At 45.9% G+C, this 22,906-nt stretch overlaps 1 pseudogene; it reads right to left on the minus strand.

Moving 5' to 3' along the window:
- Positions 1 to 13: 13 nt before the first annotated feature.
- On the minus strand, positions 14 to 22,043 carry LOC115112474 (xaa-Pro dipeptidase-like; annotated as a pseudogene).
- Positions 22,044 to 22,906: the final 863 nt, after the last annotated feature.

Here is a 22,906-nt window from a genome sequence, read left to right on the forward strand (position 1 = left end):
CAGAACGCAAAACTGCAAATTGAGGGGTTTATTTACTTCAATTGCACTGTATTTTATGAGAATAGTATAAACGTCCAAGAAAATAAAGTCTCTATTACGCACAGTCATAAAGCAATTAACCAGGCACTGAAATATTGTCAACCGTCAACACTGTTTTTACGTGGCAAGATGGTCACAGCAGTTTAATTCACTGCATTTTCACAATAATCATCTTTATCACTAAGAGCTTCAAATAGTATAGGTAGTTTAACCTGCACTTGTGTACTAGTGGCTTCTGATACTGCATTCACTGAGATTAAACAGATACCTTTCAAGATTGAAAAATTCTGCATTTAATCGATCCATTATTGATTATATATGGCATAATGTAGACAGGCAAGATATCATTAGAGAAACTGCATCCCTTGTAGCAGAAAACAGATATTCTCTCCACAATTTGGAGTGAAAATACCATTTGGTTAGATCAGCTTGGATATGAGCGACGTTATTTAGAAGGATTTTCCACGGTCGGCCATGAAAGCCTCAATCTCCTCCACTGTACGAGGGACACAGGTGAGCAGCTCCATTCCGCTGGCAGTCACCGCAATGTCGTCCTCAATACGCACCTGGACAGAGGGGGGAAACATCCAGTAAGACACATTTGAGGGTCAGAGCCAAGGTTAATAAGACTTAAGACTTAACAGAACAGCATAATATGTATATTATTTGCTGCCGTGGATTAGATTGAGACAAAGGGGTTTCTATGTGCAAGCTTTGGGTGGTTAACGTTGACAGTAACACCAGCACATAAACTAACGAGTATAAACTGTCTGTGGATAGGTAAACGTATCCCTCTAAAGCTGCGGAAGCGGGTCAGCACTTCATTGTTGATGAAGCAGCTCTGGGCTGGGTTGGCCAAGGCATGGACCAGAAGGTGGTTGATGAAGTAGATACCAGGCTCCACAGTCAGGACCATGCGTTCCTGCACCAGACGGCCCATCCTCAAGCTCTTCAGACCGGGCTCGTTGACCCGCTCAATACCCTGTGTAACCAAGAACAAGCGGCACGACACGGACGTTAGCCTTGTCTAGAAGGAAAGAGACATATGTCTTTTTGGAAGTGTATTTAGAACTTTCTGTAGCACTGACCATTGATGAATAGAATACTGTATCTATCTCTCTGGTACTGACCTCTGGGTATCCGCCCACGTCGATGCCCAGCAGGTGTCGCAGGCCGTGGGGCATGAAGACAGAGCCCATGTGGACCTTCAGCATGTCCTCCACACTCCCACGCAGGATCCCAATCTTCACCAGCTCCTCTAGGTGAACCCGGTCAGCCAGACGGTGCATCTCTGTCTACTTGACCTCTGAAACACAAGACCACCTTCAGTCAGGTTTTTAAATTGGAGGTTCAAAGCAGTCTAATATGCAGGTGATAATGACCGGTGATGAGGATATGGCATGTTCTGTGGTAGTCTTCAGACTTCAACAACTCAATATTAGTCAAACCATAGAAAAAATTAATATATTAAATGTCTAATCCTTCCTTGTGCCTAAGCTAAGTATGTACTGTATGTTCCGTGAATGCTTCCTCAATCCTGCCTGTGTACAGTAGGATCATACCTGGTTTAATGGCAGCCATGACAGCCCGTGATGACTTGAGCATAGCCTCATAGATGGCCTTCTGGTCTGGAGTGAACTTTCCATTGGCTGGGAAGGAGCAGGTGATGTCAGAGGAGTAGCAGTAGTATTCTCCACCCATGTCAAACAGACTGCAAGGAAAAACCACACGTCACAGTTAGATCAGTGTTACTGCTCACCCAAAGGGCTCTACAGCCATTCCGGCATCATTATTTCCAAACATAAATCAGAGAAATTGTTCACAGCATGTACATCAGAATGAATACAACTTTTGCCTTTCAAAGGTGCTCATGTTGTGTCACCATGGGCGCTCCACACAGCCACTTTAAATCTCCATCAGTACCCCTATGCACACAGCAGCCTGACTTATGTTCAAAGCCAGTCCAAGCTGTGCTCCGTCTATGAGTAAACCCATGGGAGAGCCACTCAGTGGATCCAGCTGACAGCGAGAACAAAACAACACCCTACTATACTAATGACTGCAGGGGAGGTGTAGCTCTCTGAGATGTACAGTATTCCATTAAACAAAACAACAGATCACTGCAAGTGTTTTTGATATACAAATCCAAGACAAAATGAACACAGAATCTAATAAAACCAAGCAAACAACCCAAAGAGGACAATTGAGGAGTGGAATAACTTCACATCATGTGAAATGATCGCCGACTTTACCACATATCTCTGTCATCGATGGTCTTGTCATTGGGAGCTCCTGCATGGCCGTAGTGCAGGACTGAGCCGTTGTTTCCACTGATGAAGATTTAAGCATACGAGTAGGTCATTATAGAGGCACTGAACACACGCCAGACAGAACAATAGAACCTCATTTCTGTAAGTCAAAATGTAACACAGATGATGTCACGCATTTCCGATATGTTCTCCATTAAATTAACCCATTTCTGTGTAGCAAAGGGAAGTGCCTTGCGTTCCACAGATACAGGTGTAGGAGGTGTGACTCATTCCCCCATGAGAGTAGCAGTAGTGCTGGAACAGGCTGCAACAGAAAAGCACTGACATGAGCGACCGTACACAAGAAGCTCCACAGCTCTAACAATGACAATATAGGAGGAAGTTTAATCAAGGGTTAACCTCCTTTTTGATATTGGTTAGCCTAGAATACAAGAAGAGAGTCATCAAAACCTCCCACCTTGAAGATCTCCATCGCCTGATACTTAACTGGGGATAGTATAATAAAAGCATTTGGACTCATCTTCACTTGGTTATTGGTCTATTCACTGGAGACTTGAGTCAGTGATTACATATTCTCTGCTGCACGTTCTTGCTGCAGTCAATTAGTCAGATAGTGGGCTGGCGAGGGGCACTGCTATAGTAGCTCAGATTATTTACATTCTTCAGCCACACAGATGAAGGTTTAATTAAAAACACAAAAAGCTGCCAGCTAGAAACAGGAAATTGATTCAGCTCAGTGGGTGGCTGTTGCTACATTGTAAAATACACTCCCCTCCATATGTATTTGGACAGTGATGCCATTTTTTCCATTTGGCTCTATACTCCAGCATTTTAGGTTTGAGATCATATGTTTCACATGAGGTGACAGTAAAGAACGTCACCTTTTATTTGAGGGTATTTTCATGCAAAATGCATCTGTTTAACCATTTAGAAATGAAAGCACTTAATGTATTGTCCCCCCCATGTGAGGAAGTCAATAGTATTTGGACAAATGAGCTTATAGTGTATAAAAGTAGTCAAAAGTTGAGTATTTGGTCCCATATTCCTTGCGCGCAATGACTACATCAAACTTGTGACTCCACAAATTAATTGGATGCATTTGTAGTGTGTTTTGGATGATGTTTTGCCCAGTAGTAGAAATAAATGATTAGTCATCACTCACAGTGAGAAGATAAGATATTCCTGAACACTTCTAAATAAATCACTTCTAAATAAATCATGATAATGCCATGATTAAGAAAAATCATGAATGAATCATGAATAATCAGTGAGATGCCGTTCAGAGGCTACAAAAAAACATGCTAACCTCTCACCATTACCAATAACAGGGGAGGGTAGTATTTTTTTGGGGGGGTGAGTATGATCTTTGTGCCTCTAACCTTTTCATTTTTCACGATTCATTCATGATGGTCGATTATCATGGTAGCAGAACACATGAATATAGAAGTGTTTAGAAACATCTTCTATTCTTACTTATGATAAATGCATCCAACATGATTTTTGTCACAAGCTTGATGCAGTCATTGCATGCAAGGAATACGGGACCAAATACTACACTTTTGACTACTTGAAAACACTATAAGTGAATTTGTCCAAATACTTATGACTTCAGTAGTGATCAGATCAGACGTGCTGTGAATGTAGTTTATCCAGAGGAACACACCTTGATAGATAAGGAACGTACTGTTTTACCGTCACCTTCATGGTTATGCGGGACATAGTACACCACCTCGTCATACAATATTCCTTTATACGGTACAAACAGTTCAATATAGCTGGCATACCCTTCATGATAAAAAGCTCCACTCACCTCTCCATTTCATATTCTTTCTGTCCAGGTCTCACATGCTTCATGATCTGAGGAGAAAGACAACAGCACTTCAGGTTGGCTGTGCCTGTGATATACAAGGTTGCAAGTGGGAAATGATGCCTCTGAGATGTATTCTTTTAGCTTTGATTATATTCATATATTACTCATGATAAAAAACATGGTGAGCTCCAAAAGTATTGGGACATTGACACATTTTTGGTTGTTTTGGCTCTGTACTCGAGCACTTTGGTTAAAGTGCTGACTCCCAGCTTGAATTTGAGGGCATTTCCATCCATATCAGGTGAACCGTTTAGAAATTACAGCACTTTTTGTACATAGTCCCCCCATTTTAGGGGACAAATTAACTTATTAACTGTACATGTGTATTAAAGAAGTCAAAAGTTCAGTATTTGGTACCATATTCCTAGCACGCAGTTATTACATGAAGCTTGTTGGATGCATTTGCTGTTTGTTTTGGTTGTGTTTCAGATTATGTGGTGCCCAATATTAAGGAATGGTAAATAAAGTAGTGTCATTTTGGAGTCACTTTTACTGTACATAAGAATAGAAGTTAAAGTTTTACAGCCCATGTCCCTTCGCAGAGCGGGCCACTGATTGGGCTGCTCAATCAGTGGCCCGCCCTGTGAAGGGACATGTGCTATAAAACTTTTCAAACACGCCCTCCTCTCCCTTCCTATATAAGCCCTTGACGACAACATAACTTCCTGTTCCGATGATGTGAACTCTTATTCACTACAGAAGTGATACCTCCTAGCCGCTGAGTTAGCAACCGCAGCTGCAAACGCAGGTTAGGAAGGAACAGACAGAGTATCCATCTACCACACAACGATGTTACTACAACGTATCCAATTGACAACCAGAGACATTCTTCAAAGGACTCGGTTGGGCAACACGGCCTTCCATCTACCACCAACCTACTGAAGCGCAGCTCAGAGTAAATATTTATTGCATTTTCCTTTTACAAATGGGCGGTAATTTAGAATGCATAAGATACATTATTTACGATAGTACAGCTTCGCCCTTCGTTCCTCGGTCTTCCCACTCTTTCACTCAACCCAGCCCCTTTTCCATTGTGTAACAAGCTGTCATATCTGTTCAGCCCGCTAGGGACGTTTTCCTTTATGACGTAATTTGTAATCAAGTTATGATTAATTGTGTGTATGTGTAATTAGTTAGGTATTTAGTAAATAAATAATTAAACCCAATTTTGTATTGCTGATTCAACTTGTTAGCCAGGGTTCGTGCAGATAAAAGAATTTACATCTTTCAGATGAGACTGAATTGAGGTGACGATTGATATTGACTGCTATTGATGTAAAATATTACTAGGTCTTTAAGGGTTTATTCGGAAGATAACAGCTCTATAAATATTATTTTGTGGTGCCCGACTCTTTAGTTAATTACATTTACATGATTAGCTCAATCAGGTAATAGTAATTACAGAGAAGTTATTTTATACAATAGCATGTCATATCACTTATTCCGGCATAGCCAAAGACATGACACAGGTATGTCTGTCTGTCCTGCAGGATTTTACCTCTTTATGGGCTTCACTGGAAATCTGGTTAGTGTATCACAGAACCTCCAGCTCCATGACAGTCTTAGTCAGCCGGCTGCAGGAAGAGAAGGAACAAGGAGTCAAGGGCCTCTTAGATCAATATGCCAGGTGTATATTTCTATATTATAAACTTGGTGGTTTGAGCCCTGAATGCTGATTGGCTGAAAGCCGTGGTATATCAGACCGTATACCACATGTATGACAAAACATTACTTTTTACTGCAATAACGTTGGTAACCAGCTTATAATAGCATTAAGGCACCTCAGGGTTTGTGGTATATGGCCAATATACCACGGCTAAGGCTGTATTCAGGCACTCCATATTGCGTTGTGCATAAGAACAGCCCTTAGCCGCGGTATATTGGTCATATACCGCACCCCCTCTGGCCGTTTTGCTTAATTCTATCATGCACAAACACTGGCTTATAGCACCCAGCCAGAAACAAAAGAATGATGATGAAAGCTAAAGCGCTGTGTTTATGTGTGTGCTTTATATTTGGTATCTCATAATGAATGCAGAAATAATACCTGTATTACTCATCCATTCCACACTGCCGGAGGAGCCTTACACTCCCCTCTTTATCTTTCAGGAAAATCAGCTTTTTACCATATTGTTAGTGAGGTGTTGTTCTGATTCTATTCTTGGTCATGGTTTCTACCACCATTTATGTATTAATGATTCTGCCAGGTCGCAGTTGTAAATGAGAACTTGTATTGGCCAAACTGGGTTTTTAAAATGTTATTCTCTACACATTAGAAATGAAGTCAATACCTCAGATGACTCAGTGTGAACAGCCACAGACTAATAAGACTTTACAAAAATAGTTCCACATTACAGAAAAGAAGCAGCAACCACAAGCTGGATATAGTATCATACAGTACTTACCATTCCACAATGACTGGATGCAGAAGAGTGTTGTTCACTTGGAATCTGAAATATCAGACACAAGATCATATTTATCAAGGTAAAATATTCAACCAAATATATTAGAAATACCAGTTTGATTCAAATGGATATCAATTGATGCCAATTAAACATACTGGCTGATTCCTTCAAAGGAGGCTTCATAGCCTCCTTTGGGGACAAAGAGTATGGATTTGGGGACAAAGAGTATGGATTTTCCAGTGTCCACGTAGATGGCTCCGTAGCAGTTGGCTTCAGTCACTCCAAAAGCCCAATGGAAGAAGGACTCCTACAGAACAGAACCACATGAGTCAAGAGTCAGCCAGGGTCTGCTCAGTCACACCTCCATCCATCTCATCAATGTGTGATCCTATGTGGCTCAGTTGGTAAAGCAACGCTAGGATTGTGGATTCAATTCCCGCTGGGGTCATCAATATGAAAATGTATGCACATACTACTGTACGTCGCATTAGGATAAACAAGTCATCTAAATGTCATATCTGTAATTGACTGTTATTAAACATGTACCTATCTGAAGAGCATGTATGTATCGGTGCAGTATCTCTGCTTCTGCTCCCCTGCCTGCAGTACGATCACAGACTTGGGGGCCACCCCATCCTTGGCCTTCAGGCCTTGGCACAGCCGCCACCGGTTCTCAGCAAACAGGGCTGCTGACACTCTCAGTATGTCTTTACCCAGCCAATACACAGGTCTACAGAAAGACAGCATTGGGAAATGGGTTAATATATTGTACATTACTGTCTAGTACTTTTCTATTTTCAGTTAGCTAACCCAATTGCCTGCCTTAGATTTTTTCTCAGTTAAGATGATTCTTTCTAAAACAATAGTCGATAAAAATACTTACAAACCCTTTAGTAAATATAAAAAACAAATGGTTGTTTATCATTATACTGCACACAGTTATGAAAGTTAAATTTTTAGTGAAACTTTAGTAGAAGTGGTGAGGACATAGATGTTGACCATTTTTAGGACTCAAGAGTTTTACACTCAACAAAAAAAGATGATTTTGCACAAACTTAGATGGATGGAACTGTAGAACAGTACTGCCCTAAATGGATCTGGTTTCAATGATCCCCAGTGTATGGTAAAGATAACACTTGATCTCTGGAGAGTGCTCCTTCCTAGTGTGTTTTAGTAACAACAAAGACATGATCAAAGGTCACTAAACGTAGAGTTGTTGATCACCAACCTGCCTCAGATTTTGTCAACTCAACAATAAGATGTCTAAACACTTCTGTGATCATGTGAGTGGGTTTCAATGTGCACTTCCTGTTTTAGAGATGTAGTACATTTAAACAAGAAACACGAGCTATGATAGGAGGATAGAGTATCATGCATCATATCACCTCTATATTAATTAATAACAATTGAAGCATTGACATATTGTAGGGATGGGGGAAATTGATACAGTAGAGCAGTGGTCACCAACCAGTCGATCTTCTAGGCATTCCTAGTTGATCACCAAACATTTATATAGAAAAGCCAATGATTAAGGCTTGCGATCCTTTATTTATTTGACTTTGCGCTTTAGACGGAAGGTGCACTTGATTCAGAAGCCCTGCATGCCAGGCAGGCAAACTGTTCTGAACCATTTCAAACTCCACTTACCCAGCGGACCAGAAGAGCTGTCGTTAAATCAAGTGCGCTGGCCAATTAGATAGCTAAACATTTGATTACCAGGCCTAGTAAGGCTTCCACGACCCCACAGCAAAGTTTGATACTAGCCTTCGTGAGATTTCATAACTTTTAAAACCATGACCAGAGATAAACTGTCAAAGAATACAGAAAAAACCCTGTTGATTTTATGAGTGAGTTTGTTTTTAATTTTTTATTCAGCACTGTCAACACTTTTACAAAACACGCTTCTCCCTACTTCCTCTCGCGCCACAGCTGCAATTAATTAGTAGCCAAGTGTATCGATAGGCTGTACTTCCGGCCTACAGAGATGGCCGCCTCGCTTCGCGTTCCTAGGAAACGATGCAGTTTTTTGTTTTTTTACGTGTTATTTCTTACATTGGTACCCCAGGTCATCTTAGGTTTCATTACATACAGTCGAGAAGAACTACTGAACATAAGAGCAGCGTCAACTCACCATCAGTACGACCAAGAATATGACTTTCGCAAAGCGGATCCTGCGTTCTGCCTTTCACCCAGGACAACAGAATGGATCCCAGCCGGCGAGCCCAAAAAACGACTTCGAAAAAGGGGAAAACGAAGCGGTCTTCTGGTCAGACTCCGGAGACGGGCACATTGTGCACCACTCCCTAGCATTCTCCTCGCCAATGTCCAGTCTCTTGACAACAAGGTTGATGAAATCCAGGCAAGATTAGCATTCCAGAGGGACATCAGAGACTGTAACGTTCTTTGCTTCACGGAAACATGGCTCACTGGAGAGACGCTATCAGAGACTGTGCAGCCAGCTGGTTTCTCCACGCATCGCGACGACAGAAACAAACATCTTTCTGGTAAGAAGAGGGGCGGGGGCGTATGCTTTATGGTTAACGGGACGTGGTGTGATCATAACAACATACAGGAACTCAAGTCCTTCTGTTCACCTGATTTAGAATTCCTCACAATCAAATGTAGACCGCATTATCTACCAAGGGAATTCTCTTCGATTATAATCACAGCCGTATATATTCCCCCCCAAACAGACACATCGATGAACAAACTTTATTTGACTCTTTGCAAACTGGAATCCATATATCCGGAGGCTGCATTCATTGTAGCTGGGGATTTTAACAAGGCTAATCTGAAAACAAGACTCCCTAAATTTTATCAGCATATCGATTGCGCAACCAGGGCTGGAAAAACCTTGGATCATTCCTATTCCAACTTCCGCGACGCATATAAGGCCCTGCCCGCCCTCCTTTCGGAAAAGCTGACCACGAATCCATTTTGCTGATCCCTGCCTACAGACAGAAACTAAAACAAGAAGCTCCCACGCTGAGGTCTGTTCAACGCTGGTCCGACCAATCTGATTCCACACTCCAAGACTGCTTCCATCACGTGGACTGGGATATGTTCCGTATTGCGTCAGACGACAACATTGACGAATACGCTGATTCGGTGTGCGAGTTCATTAGAACGTGCGTTGAAGATGTCGTTCCCATAGCAACGATTAAAACATTCCCAAACCAGAAACTGTGGATTGATGGCAGCATTCGCGTGAAACTGAAAGCGCAAACCACTGCTTATAATCAGGGCAAGGTGACTGGAAACATGACCGAATACAAACAGTGTAACTATTCCCTCCGCAAGGCAATCAAACAAGCTAAGCGTCAGTATAGAGACAAAGTAGAATCTCAATTCAACGGCTCAGACACAAGAGGTATGTGGCAGGGTCTTACAGTCAATCAAGGATTACAAAAAGAAAACCAGCACCGTCACGGACCAGGATGTCTTGCTCCTAGGCAGACTAAATAACTTTTTTGCATGCTTTGAGGACAATACAGTGCCACTGACACTGCCCGCAACTAAAACATGCGGACTCTCCTTCACTGCAGCCGACGTTAGGAAAACATTTAAACGTGACAACCCTCGCAAGGCTGCAGGCCCAGACGGCATCCCCAGCCGCTCCCTCAGAGCATGCGCAGACCAGCTGGTTGGTGTGTTTACGGACATATTCAACCAATCCCTATCCCAGTCTGTTGTTTCCACATGCTTCAAGAGGGCCACCATTGTTTCTGTTTCCAAGATAGCTAAGGTAGCTGAGCTAAATGACTACCGCCCCGTAGCACTCACTTCCGTCATCATGAAGTGCTTTGAGAGACTAGTCAAGGACCATATCACCTCCACCCTACCTGACACCCTAGACCCACTCCAATTTGCTTACCGCCCAAATAGGTCCACAGACGATGCAATCTCAACCACACTGCACACTGCCCTAACCCATCTGGACAAGAGGAATACCTATGTGAGAATGCTGTTCATCGACTACAGCTCGGCATTTAACACCATAGTGCCCTCCAAGCTCGTCATCAAGCTCGACCCCGCCCTGTGCAACTGGGTACTGGACTACCTGACGGGCCGCCCCCAGGTGGTGAGGTTAGGCAACAACATCTCCACCCCGCTGATCCTCAACACTGGGGCCCCACAAGGGTGCGTTCTGAGCCCTCTCCTGTACTCCCTGTTCACCCACGACTGCGTGGCCACGCACGCCTCCAACTCAATCATCAAGTTTGCGGACGACACAACAGTGGTAGGCTTGATTACCAACAACGACGAGACGGCCTACAGGGAGGAGGTGAGGGCCCTCGGAGTGTGGTGTCAGGAAAATAACCTCACACTCAAAGTCAACAAAACTAAGGAGATGATTATGGACTTCAGGAAACAGCAGAGGGAACACCCCCCTATCCACATCGATGGAACAGTAGTGGAGAGGGTAGTAAGTTTTAAGTTCCTCGCGTACACATCACAGACAAACTGAATTGGTCCACCCACACAGACAGCATCGTGAAGAAGGCGCAGCAGCACCTCTTCAACCTCAGGAGGCTGAAGAAATTCGGCTTGTCACCAAAAGCACTCACAAACTTCTACAGATGCACAATCGAGAACATCCTGTCGGGCTGTATCACCTCCTGGTACGGCAACTGCTCCGCCCACAACCGTAAGGCTCTCCAGAGGGTAGTGAGGTCTGCACAACGCATCACCGGGGGCAAACTACCTGCCCTCCAGGACACCTACACCACCCGATGTCACAGGAAGGCCATAAAGATCATCAAGGACAACAACCACCCGAGCCACTGCCTGTTCACCCCGGTATCATCCAGAAGGCGAGGTCAGTACAGGTGCATCAAAGCTGGGACCGAGAGACTGAAAAACAGCTTCTACTTCAAGGCCATCAGACTGTTAAACAGCCACCACTAACATTGAGTGGCTGCTGCCAACACACTGACTCAACTCCAGCCACTTGAATAATGGGAATTGATGGGAAATTATGTAAAATATATCACTAGCCACTTTAAACAATGCTACCGAATATAATGTTTACATACCCTACATTATTCATCTCATATGTATACGTATATACTGTACTCTATATCATCTACTGCATCCTTATGTAATACATGTATCACTAGCCACTTTAACTATGCCACTTTGTTTACATACTCATCTCATTATGTATATACTGCACTCAATACCATCTACTGTATCTTGCCTATGCCGCTCTGTACCATCACTCATTCATATATCTTATGTACATATTCTTTATCCCTTTACACTTGTGTCTATAAGGTAGTAGTTTTGGAATTGTAGCTAGATTACTTGTTGGTTATTACTGCATTGTCGGAACTAGAAGCACAAGCATTTCGCTACACTCGCACTAACATCTGCTAACCATGTGTATGTGACAAATAAAATGTGATTTGATTTTTTTGATTAGGCCTGCGTTTTTATTATTAGCATCTCGTAATGTCTATTTTAATATTGAGGAATATTTCACTTTCTCTAGTTAGAGGAACATGAATTTGTGCATGAGGCAAAAGTAATGCGGTGTGACTCGAGTTTCGCCATCAGTGGTAGGACGGTGTCCTCTCTCTGGTCAGTTTCACCGGACAAATGGAGAAAGCAGGGACAGTGAGAGGTGGACCCTCTGCTGCTCTCTCCCTCCCTCCGCTGAGACTGACCATCAGATGCAGGTACCATCAGTCCAGTAAAATAAAAAGTGAATGACTTCAATTTAAGCTCAGCTGTGCCTTGCAAGTGGTACAACTGATCTATTTTGTTATCAAAGCTTGAGTTTACAAATATAATATGGTCTTAGAAGAACAATATTGGCAGGCCAGGCACATATAGCCAATATGCTGTGATAATATTTTTGGCCTACTGCAAAAACTTAATTCTTACAGAACTGTTTTTATTCATGTTGAATAGGCTTTCTGTCACGCCTTGGTCATTGTATTTTGTGTTTTTGTTATATGTTTGGGTTAGGCCAGGGTGTGACAGGGGTTTATATGTTGTTTTCGTATTGGGGTTTGTATAGTTGGGATCGCGGCTGTTTAGGGGTGTGTCTAGTTATGCTTGGCTGCCTGAGGCGGTTCTCAATCAGAGTCAGGTGCTTGTCGTTGTCTCTGATTGAGAACCGTATTTAGACAGCCTGACTTTCGCTTTGTATTTCGTGGGTGATTGTTCCTGTCTCTGTGTTTGTTGTCACAAGATAGGCTCAGTCACTTGGTTTTTTCTTTTCAATTGTTTTGGAAGAGAAGAGAACGAGCGCCATTCTCCTTGCGGAGATGGTGCTAAATACATCAACACGGTCGGTCCCTGGGATTGGGCTGGCCAACACGATTCGGTTTGCTTGGAAGGAAAAGGAGTTTGAGCCTTTAGGACGGGAATCCTTTGGAAGGATAATATTGATGGGGATTCTAAAGCTGACGGTGAAGGACGTGTTTTGTTTCCAAGGCAACTCGTTGGAGGGAGCATACGACGTTGCACTATATACAGAGGAAAAACACGATGATATCCTGAGAAGGGCAAGAGCAGTGGGAGGTGAGAGGCCGATGTGCCACTACGAAATAACAAGCCTGGCGAAGAATAACTTTAGGGTTGTAACTGTGAACATTTACAACCCTTACGTTAAGGACGAAGAGGTGAGGGCTTTTCTGGGGAGATACATGGATAACGTCTCCTCAGCTACATTTACATTTAAGTCATTTAGCAGACGCTCTTATCCAGAGCGACTTACAAATTGGTGCTTTCACCTTATGACATCCAGTGGAACAGCCACTTTACAATAGTGCATCTAGGTCTTTTAAGGGGGGAGGGGAGAAGGATTACTTTATCCTATCCTAGGTATTCCTTAAAGAGGTGGGGTTTCAGGTGTCTCCGGAGGTGGTGATTGACTCCGCTGTCCTGGCGTCGTGAGGGAGTTTGTTCCACCATTGGGGGCCAGAGCAGCGAACAGTTTTGACTGGGCTGAGCGGGAACTGTACTTCCTCAGTGGTAGGGAGGCGAGCAGGCCAGAGGTGGATGAACGCAGTGCCCTTGTTTGGGTGTAGGGCCTGATCAGAGCCTGGAGGTAGTGAGGTGCCGTTCCCCTCACAGCTCCGTGAGGCAAGGGTCTTGTAGCGGATGCGAGCTTCAACTGGAAGCCAGTGGAGAGAGCGGAGGAGCGGGGTGACGTGAGAGGCACCTCAAAGACTCCCTTGGGTTTTGGAATGGGAGGAGAGGCTTCCAGGCCCTCCTCAGAGAGGACCCAAGGGGACATGGTGGCTACCTCCATCCTCCTGCTATGTTCTCCTAGGGGCTGACAGGGGACGTTGTATTATGCACGTCAGCCCCATTTTGCAGACGCTGTATGGCCTATGGTCACATATTCGCCTCATGCAGTGCAAGAAAATGCAGATTTTGTGCATCTGAGGATCACGAGGCGAGGGATTGTGACAAGCCTAAGACGTGCCATGGGTGTGGCTCGTCAGCACACCTGTGGAGGGGGTGCCCGGCCCGTCAGGAGCGGGGGATGGGGGAAGAAGAGGAGGGGAAGGAAGCACGCCTCATGACCAGAGTTCAGGTCCAGAGGGGAAGGCCACAAGGAAGGAGGAGGAGCCAGAAGCGGCGGATGGAAGAGAGAAGGAAACGGAAGGCACGGGAGTAGGAGAACCAGAAAAAGCGGCGGAAGAAGGCAACCGAGTGGAGGAGCATGAGAGAGAAGAAAGCGAGGGAGGAGTGGTGGAGAAGGAGACGGTGGAAGAGAAAGTGGACTGGGGGAAAGTGCCATGGTGGAAGAGATGAGGGGTATGGTGGAGGAGCTGGCGGGGGGAGGGTGGTATCTCTTCACTGCCGCCATCACCAAAGAAGAGTATGAAGAGGAGGGGGCGATTGGCCGACAGTGAGGGGGAAGGGATGGCCAAGAGAGTGATGGGGGCGGGAGAAACCTCTGGGTTGCTGCTGGTTTCCCCAGGCCCTCAACTTCTGTTGGGTGGGGACACACATAACAAGACTCAGGACTGGGTACAAGAGGAGGTGGGGAGTTTTTTGTTTGGGGACTCAGCCTCCCCAATTTTTTTCCAAACCAGCTGCAACACTGGGGAGGGGGAGGATTGTGGGGTAGACCCAGGGTGCAGGGCACTCCGGAGCCAAACACTATTCCTGCATCCTGGGAGGGTGTGATGGAGGAAGAGGGGGGATGTCGGGATTACGGATGGTGTTCTCACCGGTAGATATGGAGCAGGGGAGCATCGGGTGAGTCTCCTGTTTTATGTTTTTTTCTGTCTGGGTTTAGAATTTGAGTGTATTACATGTATTTATTTTTCATGGAGTCTAATTTTACTTTTGTTAGTTTAAATGTAAGGGGTTTAAGGGATTTTGTTAAGAGGAGGGCGGTTTTTAGTTATTTGGAGGGTGTGGGGTTTGATTTTTGTTTTTTACAGGAGGTTCACCTGAGGGATGGAGGGGATGTTATTAGGTTTAAGAGGGAGTGGGACAAGGGGGAGTCGGTTTGGGGTGTTGGGGGTGCACTCATCGGGGTAGGGATTTTGTGTGGGCACAGGGAGGTAAAAGTGGAGGATTCTTTCGTGGTAATGCAGGGGAGGGTTATAGGGGTGAATGTCACGATAAGGGATTGTAAATTTAGATTAGTGGTGGTGTATGGGCCACAGGTGGTGGCAGACAGAAGGGAGATGGTGGACTGTCTGACGCCCCTGTGTGTCACAAATAGGAAATTAGTGATAGGGGGATTTTAATACAGATTTAGGAAGAGGGGGATAGCAGTGCGGGCGCCATTGCCAGGCTAATGGCTTGCCATGGTCTGGTAGATGGTGGTCTGCACACTACTCCGAAAATGGACGGTCCTACATGGCGTAACTCCAGGGGGTTGAGAGGAGGCTCGACTATATTTTTGTACCCAGGTCTTTGGGTAAGTTGTCTGGGCGGCTGTTGCCTGTTTTCTTTTCGGATCACGACGGGGTGCTCCTGCAGGTGGGGTCGCCAGTCTGCCTCTTTGGTAGAGGGTACTGGAAGCTAGATCGGGATGTGCTGGAGGAGCAGGCTTTTGTTGACGGGTTTTATGGTTTCTTTTGGAGGCTTGAGGGCCTCCGGTCCATGTGCGAGGGTGTTAGAGTGGTGGGAATTAGTTAAGGTGAGGATTAGGGCTTATATAATAGGGTATTGCAAGAGGAAAAAAAGGGAGGAGAGGAGGGAGGTGGATCGTATCCAGAGGTTAATTGAACTCGAATACGAGGCAGGCAACCTCGGCGGGTCGTTTGACTGGGAGAGATCCGCAACCCTAAAGGCGCAGCTCAGGGAGTTGCAGGAGCGGAAGGCTCGAGCTTTCCTTGAGCGAGCGCATAGTGGCTTTCTAGAACATAATGAGACTTGTTCTGCTATGTTCTTTAAGTTGGTTAGGGCAAGACAGAGTAGGAAGGTAATGCATGGTGTTAGGGAAGAAAATGGTAGTATAGTTAGAGAACCAGAGGATATGGTCAGGGTGACAACTGATCATTTCCAAGGTTTATTTAAGGAAAGGGAAATAGATGTAGAGCAGGGAAATGTGTTTTTAGAACACTTGTCCAGGCGGTTGCCGGAGGACATTAGAGAAGTGATGGAGGCCCAGATCTCACTAGAAGAGGTTGAGAGCGCTCTTAGGAGGATGGGAAAAGGGAAGGTGCCTGGGATAGATGGGCTGCCGGCTGAGTTTTATCTCAAGTTTTGGGGTATACTTGGACCAGTGGTCCTCGAAGTCTTGAAGGCCATCCTTGAGACGGGGGTCCCGGGGGGATCAATGGCTGTTGGTGTGCTGTCACTTTTATATAAGAAGGGGATAGTAACAGACCTTGGCAACTGGCGGCCGTTGACCATGCTGTGTGTAGATTACAAGCTACTTGCAAAGGTTTTAGCAGACCGGTTGCGCACAGCCCTTCCCTACGTCGTTCATGAGGATCAGACGTGCGGGGTAGAGGGCCGCTCTATTAGATGGAACCTACAGTTAATCAGGGACTCCATCGCTTGGGTTGAAGATAGAGGTCTGCCTTTAATGGTAGCAGCGCTAGATCAGGCGAAAGCCTTCGATCGCGTGAATAGATCCTTTTTATTCAGAGTGTTAGGTCGATTAGGATTTGGGGAGAAGTTTATAGGATGGATTCGTACATTATATGTCGGAGCGGGGTGCCGAGTTAGTGTAAATAGTCACTTGGGTGATGTTTTTGACCTCTCGTCTGGGGTCAGGCAGGGGTGCCCACTCTCGGCTCTCCTCTTCGTTCTGTACATGGAGCCTCTGGGGGCTGCCATTAGGGCAGACACAGGGGTGGAAGGTTTGCTGATCCCTGGAAGTGGTGGGCTGCGTGTTAAGATGACGCAGTACGCCGACGACACTTCCTTGCTGTTGTGCAAGGACTCGTGCCTGACAAGGTCCCTTGCCATCTTTGGGGATTTCACCCGAGCGTCGGGAGCAGTTCTGAACCATGCAAAGTCTTCAGTCAAGTTTTTCGGAAGATGGCGCGGTAGAACGGATGTGCCTGGGGGGTTATCTCTCTGTGAGGGGGCCCTGAGGATTCTCGGGGTCCATTTTGAGACCTCCGGCTCAGCGACGCTAAACTGGAACATGCGTATCGCAGTGGTACAGAGGAAGCTAGCAATGTGGAAAGCTAGGTATTTGTCTTTTATGGGCAAAGTCCTGGTCCTAAAGGTGGATGTGTTGCCGTCTCTTTTGTATTTGGCATACATCTACCCATTGCCGGCTTGTCTGAGGAGGCCTCTAGTGAGGCTTGTGTTTCAGTTTATGTGGAGTGGCAGGTGCGAGTGGGTCGCCAGGGCACGCATGATCTGTCCCATCGGGGAGGGAGGTAGGGGGTACCACATTTCCCCTCAAGCTGGACTCAATTTTTGTTTCCTTCTTGTTAACGGAGCTTGCTCAGCCAGTGATACACCCGTCCGGTTACCTCCTGCGGGTGTTTTTCTCGTATCAGGCGAGAAGCATAATGGTGTGGTCTAACACGGGTCCTCGGGCGGAACAGCTGCCGTGGCACTTTGGTCATGCGGCCAAGTGGCTGCGTGCGCACCCTGAGGTTGAAGTTGCCCGAGTAGGTTTAGATCACAGGCACCTGTACGAGGAGGTCAGAAAGGCAGGGAGTCCGGCGCCTGTAGTGGGCATCTCGGAAGTGGTCTGGGAGGGAGTGCAGGCGCGGGGTCTGGATAACAGGCTCAAGGACCTGAATTGGTTGAGCCTTCATAAGTGTTTGCCGGTGCACGTTCCATCTTGTACCGGTATAATTTGGTGCAATCCCCACCTGTCTAAGATCCTCTTGTGGCAGGGAGGAGACTGTGCGCCATGTCTTTTGGGACTGTGCCTTTGCCGGAGTAGTATGGGCTAGGGCACGGGTGTTGTTAGGTTTGGTAAAGGGGATTTTGTATTGACGTGGGCCAGGTTAGAGAGGGGTGTAGGGAGAGCGAGAGGGACGGATAGGGACAGGTTTCTGCTCTGGCTTCTCATGAGTCTCTTTAAACGGGGGCTGTGGGAAGCAAGGCAGAACATGGTGAAGACAGGGAAAGATTGGGGGTGGAAGGGATAGTGAGGAGGGTGGAAGGAGATTTGAGGGGAGGATGAAGAGGGAGGAGAGGAAGTGGGGGCAGCATGCTGCTCGGGAGAGGTGGAAGGGGGGTTTAGGGCTGGGTGTCATTTAGATTTGTAAGAGGACAGATTAGGGACGGGGAGATAGGGAGAGGTATTTTGTAGGGTAACGGGGAGGGAAGATGCTCCCCTGAGGTTTTGTTTGTGGTTTATGTTTTAGTTTAATTAGTTTATTTAAAATACCATTATTTGTGTATGTATGTAAATTATGAGTTGTAAAGAATGAATGGTATTGAAGATAAACTATTTTTATAAAAAAAATAAAAAAAAGGCTGTAATTAGTTTCACGTTCCGTTTGTTGTTTTGTACTCTCAGTATTTTCATGTATCGTTACGTATTCTTTCATTAAAGTCATGAGTAACCTACACGCGGTCCGACTCTCTTCGGGCCGACTCTCTTGCTTCCACAAACGAAGAACGCCGTTACAGAATCACCCACCATAAACGGACCGAGCGGCGTGAAAACTGGAAGGAGCGAAAGGAGGACGTTATGGACGGTAGAGGCATGGAGTATACGACGTGGGAAGAAATCGACAGGTGGGCGGACGACCCGGAGAGAGTGCAGGAGCCCGCCTGGGATTCGCTTCAGCAGTGCGAAGAGGGCTACAGGCTAATGGAGTCAAAAAGGAAAACACGGCGACGCAGAGCGAAAACCGAAAGTAACGGGGGAGAGCACAGAGAGAGAGTGACTGAGTCAGGATTCAGACCTGAGCCTGCTCTCCCTGTTAATTGTGAGGAGCAGCAATAAAAGGACTTCTGGTCTTGGGAGAGGATATTAGACGGAAAAGGACCCTGGGCGCAGCCGGGAGAATATCGCCGTCCCAAGGAAGAAGCAGAGGCAGCCCTAGATAGGAGCCGACGATACGAGGGAACACGGTTGGCAAGGAAGCCCGTAAAGCAACCCAAAAAAATTATTGGGGGGGGGCTAGAAGGGAGTATGTTTATGCCAGGTAGGAGACCTGCGCAAACTCCCTGTGTTTTCCGGTGGGCTAGAGAGACCGGGCAGGCACCGTGTTATGCTATGGAGCGCACGGTGTTTCCAGTGCGGGTGCATAGCCCGGTGCGGTACATACCAGCCCTTCGTATTGGCCGGGCTAGAGTGGGCATCGAGCCAGGTAAGCTTGGGCAGGCTCGGTGCTCAAGAGCTCCAGTGTGCCTGCACGGTCCGGTCTATCCAGAACCACCTCTACACAACAGTCCTCCGGTAGCAGCTCCCCGCACCAGGCTTCTTGTGCGTGTCCTCGATCAAATACCACCAGTTCCAGCACCACGCACCAGGCCTTCAGTGCGCCTCGCCTGTTCAACACAGCCAGAGCCTTCCTTCCCTCCTACGCTGTTGGAGTCTCCCGCCTGTTCAACACAGCCAGAGCCTTCCTTCCCTCCTACGCTGTCGGAGTCTCCCGCCTGTTCAGCGCAGCCAGAGCCTGTCTCCTCTCCTGCGCTGCCGGAGTCTCCCGCCTGTTTAGCGCAGCCAGAGCCTTTCTCCTCTCCTGCGCTGCCGGAGTCTCCCGTCTGCCCAGCACCGCCAGTCTGTCCAGCGCCGCCTGTGCTCCCAGTCTGCCCAGCGTCGCCAGTCTGCCCAGCGTCGCCAGTCTGTCCAGCGTCGCCAGTCTGTCCAGCGTCGCCAGTCTGCCCAGCGTCGCCAGTCTGCCAGGATCCGCCAGAAGTGCCAGTCTGCCAGGATCCGCCAGAAGTGCCAGTCTGCCAGGATCCGCCGGAAGTGCCAGTCTGCCAGGATCCGCCGGAAGTGCCAGTTTGCCAGGATCCGCCGGAAGTGCCAGTCTGCCAGGATCCGCCAGAAGTGCCAGTCTGCCAGGATCCGCCAGAAGTGCCAGTCAGCCAGGATCTGCCAGTCTGCAGAGAGCTGTCAGCCTGCATGGAGCAGTCAGAGCTGTCAGTCTGCATAGAGCAGCTAGATCCGCCAGCCAGCCAGGAGTTACCGGAGCCTACTACCTGTCTGAGCTTCATCTCAGTACTGGACGTCCTCTCAGTACTGGGCGTCCTCTCAGTACTGGGCGTCCTCTCAGTACTGGGTTTCCCCTCAGTCCCGAGCTGCCCCTCAGTCCCGAGCTGCCCCTCAGTCCCGAGCTGCCCCTCAGTCCCGAGCTGCCCCTCAGTCCCGAGATGCCCCTCTGTCCCGAGATGCCCTTCTGTCCCGAGATGCTCCTCTGTCCCGAGCTGCCCCTCGGTCCCGAGCTGCCCCTCGGTCCCGAGCTGCCCCTCGGTCCCGAGCTGCCCCTCTGTCCCGAGCTGCCCCTCAGTTATGTGGGGATCAGGGTGAGGACTATTAGGCCATGGTCGGTGGTGGGAATGGAGAAGGTGGATTATCCCAGGACGCGAAGGGGAGGAACTAGGACATTCATGGAGTGGGGTCCACGTCCCGAGCCAGAACCGCCACCATGGACAGACGCCCACCCGGACCCTCCCTAGGGAGAGCGCTCTTGGGAGGTGCGTCCGGGAGTCCGCACCTTAGGGGGGGGTTCTGTCACGCCTTGGTCATTGTATTTTGTGTTTTTGTTATATGTTTGGGTAGGCCAGGGTGTGACAGGGGTTTATATGTTGTTTTCGTATTGGGGTTTGTATAGTTGGGATCGCGGCTGTTTAGGGGTGTGTCTAGTTATGCTTGGCTGCCTGAGGCGGTTCTCAATCAGAGTCAGGTGCTTGTCGTTGTCTCTGATTGAGAACCGTATTTAGACAGCCTGACTTTCGCTTTGTATTTCGTGGGTGGTTGTCCTGTCTCTGTGTTGTAGTCACCAGATAGGCTGTAATTAGTTTCACGTTCCGTTTGTTGTTTTGTACTCTCAGTATTTTCATGTATCGTTACGTATTCTTTCATTAAAGTCATGAGTAACCTACACGCTGCATTTCGGTCCGATTCTCTTTCTTCCACAAACGAAGAACGCCGTTACACTTACATGTTTTTAAAAGAATCTGAGTGGTAGACCTCAGCTTGTTTTTTGACTGCAAAAGTGATCTTGACTCAAAGGTTGGTGACCACTGCAGTAGAGTATTGCGATACTATTTTTGACAATATATCAATTCTATGACTGCAAGTATCAATTCTCTCTCTTTTTTTTTGCAAGGTTGTTAATGTTAGCTAGTGCTAGTTGGCTGTATCTGCGCAAAAACTTCGGTATTTTTTCTATAATGTTAGCTCGTCTTCAATCTTACTTTTAAATGGTGAGGCAACATGTTTTCAGCACTTGACTAATCAAAATTAGTATTTTATTAAAATGTGTTTATTATTATGCCTCTCTCCTGTCCCTCTGCCGCAGACATATAGTGAGCAATATTTATTTAACATCGAATTGTGATAAATCGTGATACATATGGAATCGTGATACATATGGAATCGCAGTACACATTGTATCGGCACCTAGCTACTGTAAGTATCGTGATAATATCTTATCGTGAGGTCCCTGGCAATTATTTCAGAAACAACCCCTCTGTAGAGACTAGCTAATATTACCCACAAACTGGAGCTGTAACCACCTATTATTTCACTATTCTGCGAGTAAATTTCAATTTAGACATGCATAGTTAGTTAGTTACCTGGCAAAGTTGTTGATTGATGCCTGACTGCCAGCCTGCAAAAAGTATGCCGCTCTTTTCTTATGTTTGTCAGCTAGCCCCGTTAACGAGAGTTAGCTTACTTGATCAGGTTTATGCAGATAGCTAGCGAGCTAACAATTTATGCATTATCATTTGTTTAATTCAGAATCAGTGGCCAAGTACGCTAAACCATAGAAATAATACAGAACAGAATATATACTCACTCCTGTCGTGCAGCCATGTTGCTCAAGACTGTGACACGTGTCTTCGCTTGTGAAGCCGATCAGCTGATTTTGGCTGATTGTTAACAAAATTAAGGAAGTTTCCTTTAAAATTATTCATAAATATTATCCTGCCAACCACTATATGAAGAAGTTTAAGGAAAACATCAACTCAAATTGTTCCTTTTGTAATGACCACCCAGAAACAGTTGTGCATCTTTTTTGGCATTGTATGCATGTAAGAAAACTGTGGCAAGACATCAGTAGGTTTATAATTGAACACATTTATGAAGATTTTACACTATTGTGGAGAGATGTACTGTTTGGATTCTTTACATACAATAGAAATAAGCGGAATCATTTTTATGTCATTAATTTCATTATTCTTTTGGCCAAATTTCATATACACAAATGTAAATTTACAAACAGAAAACCACATTTTCATACCCTACAAAAAGAAATTGAACTGTATTTTAAGACGGTTAAATGCTCTACTAACAAAAAAGCTGTTAGAATTGTAAGTATATGCATGTCCCTTAAGGTCCTTGTGTAATTGTAATGTGATATTGTACCCCCCTAGCTCGATTGTCCATTGTTTGTAATCTATGTATGCTTGTGTTCCCTCATGTGCTTTATGTATTGATTTGTTGTTAATAAAAAATATAAAAAATAAAAAAAAGCTGATTTTGGCTGAAGAGAGTGAGTGCTGATCAAAATGTTTCAAAATGTGTGTCGGCATCTTGAAATAGTATGGCAATTTATTTGATCCACTAACTTGAAACATATGTTAGTATTGCATTGCAAGGTCTTTATAACTGTCTTTCAGAAACCAGATTTTTTTTTTTTTATCAGTAAACATCACACAACATATGTTTGTGTTGGATATATATACTGTTCAGCTTTAAGTTTTTATTATGAACCAACTTTTGAGGTGTTATTTCATTC

This window comes from Oncorhynchus nerka, linkage group LG27 (assembly GCF_034236695.1).
Source record: "Oncorhynchus nerka isolate Pitt River linkage group LG27, Oner_Uvic_2.0, whole genome shotgun sequence".
Classification (NCBI taxonomy): Eukaryota; Metazoa; Chordata; class Actinopteri; order Salmoniformes; family Salmonidae; genus Oncorhynchus; species Oncorhynchus nerka.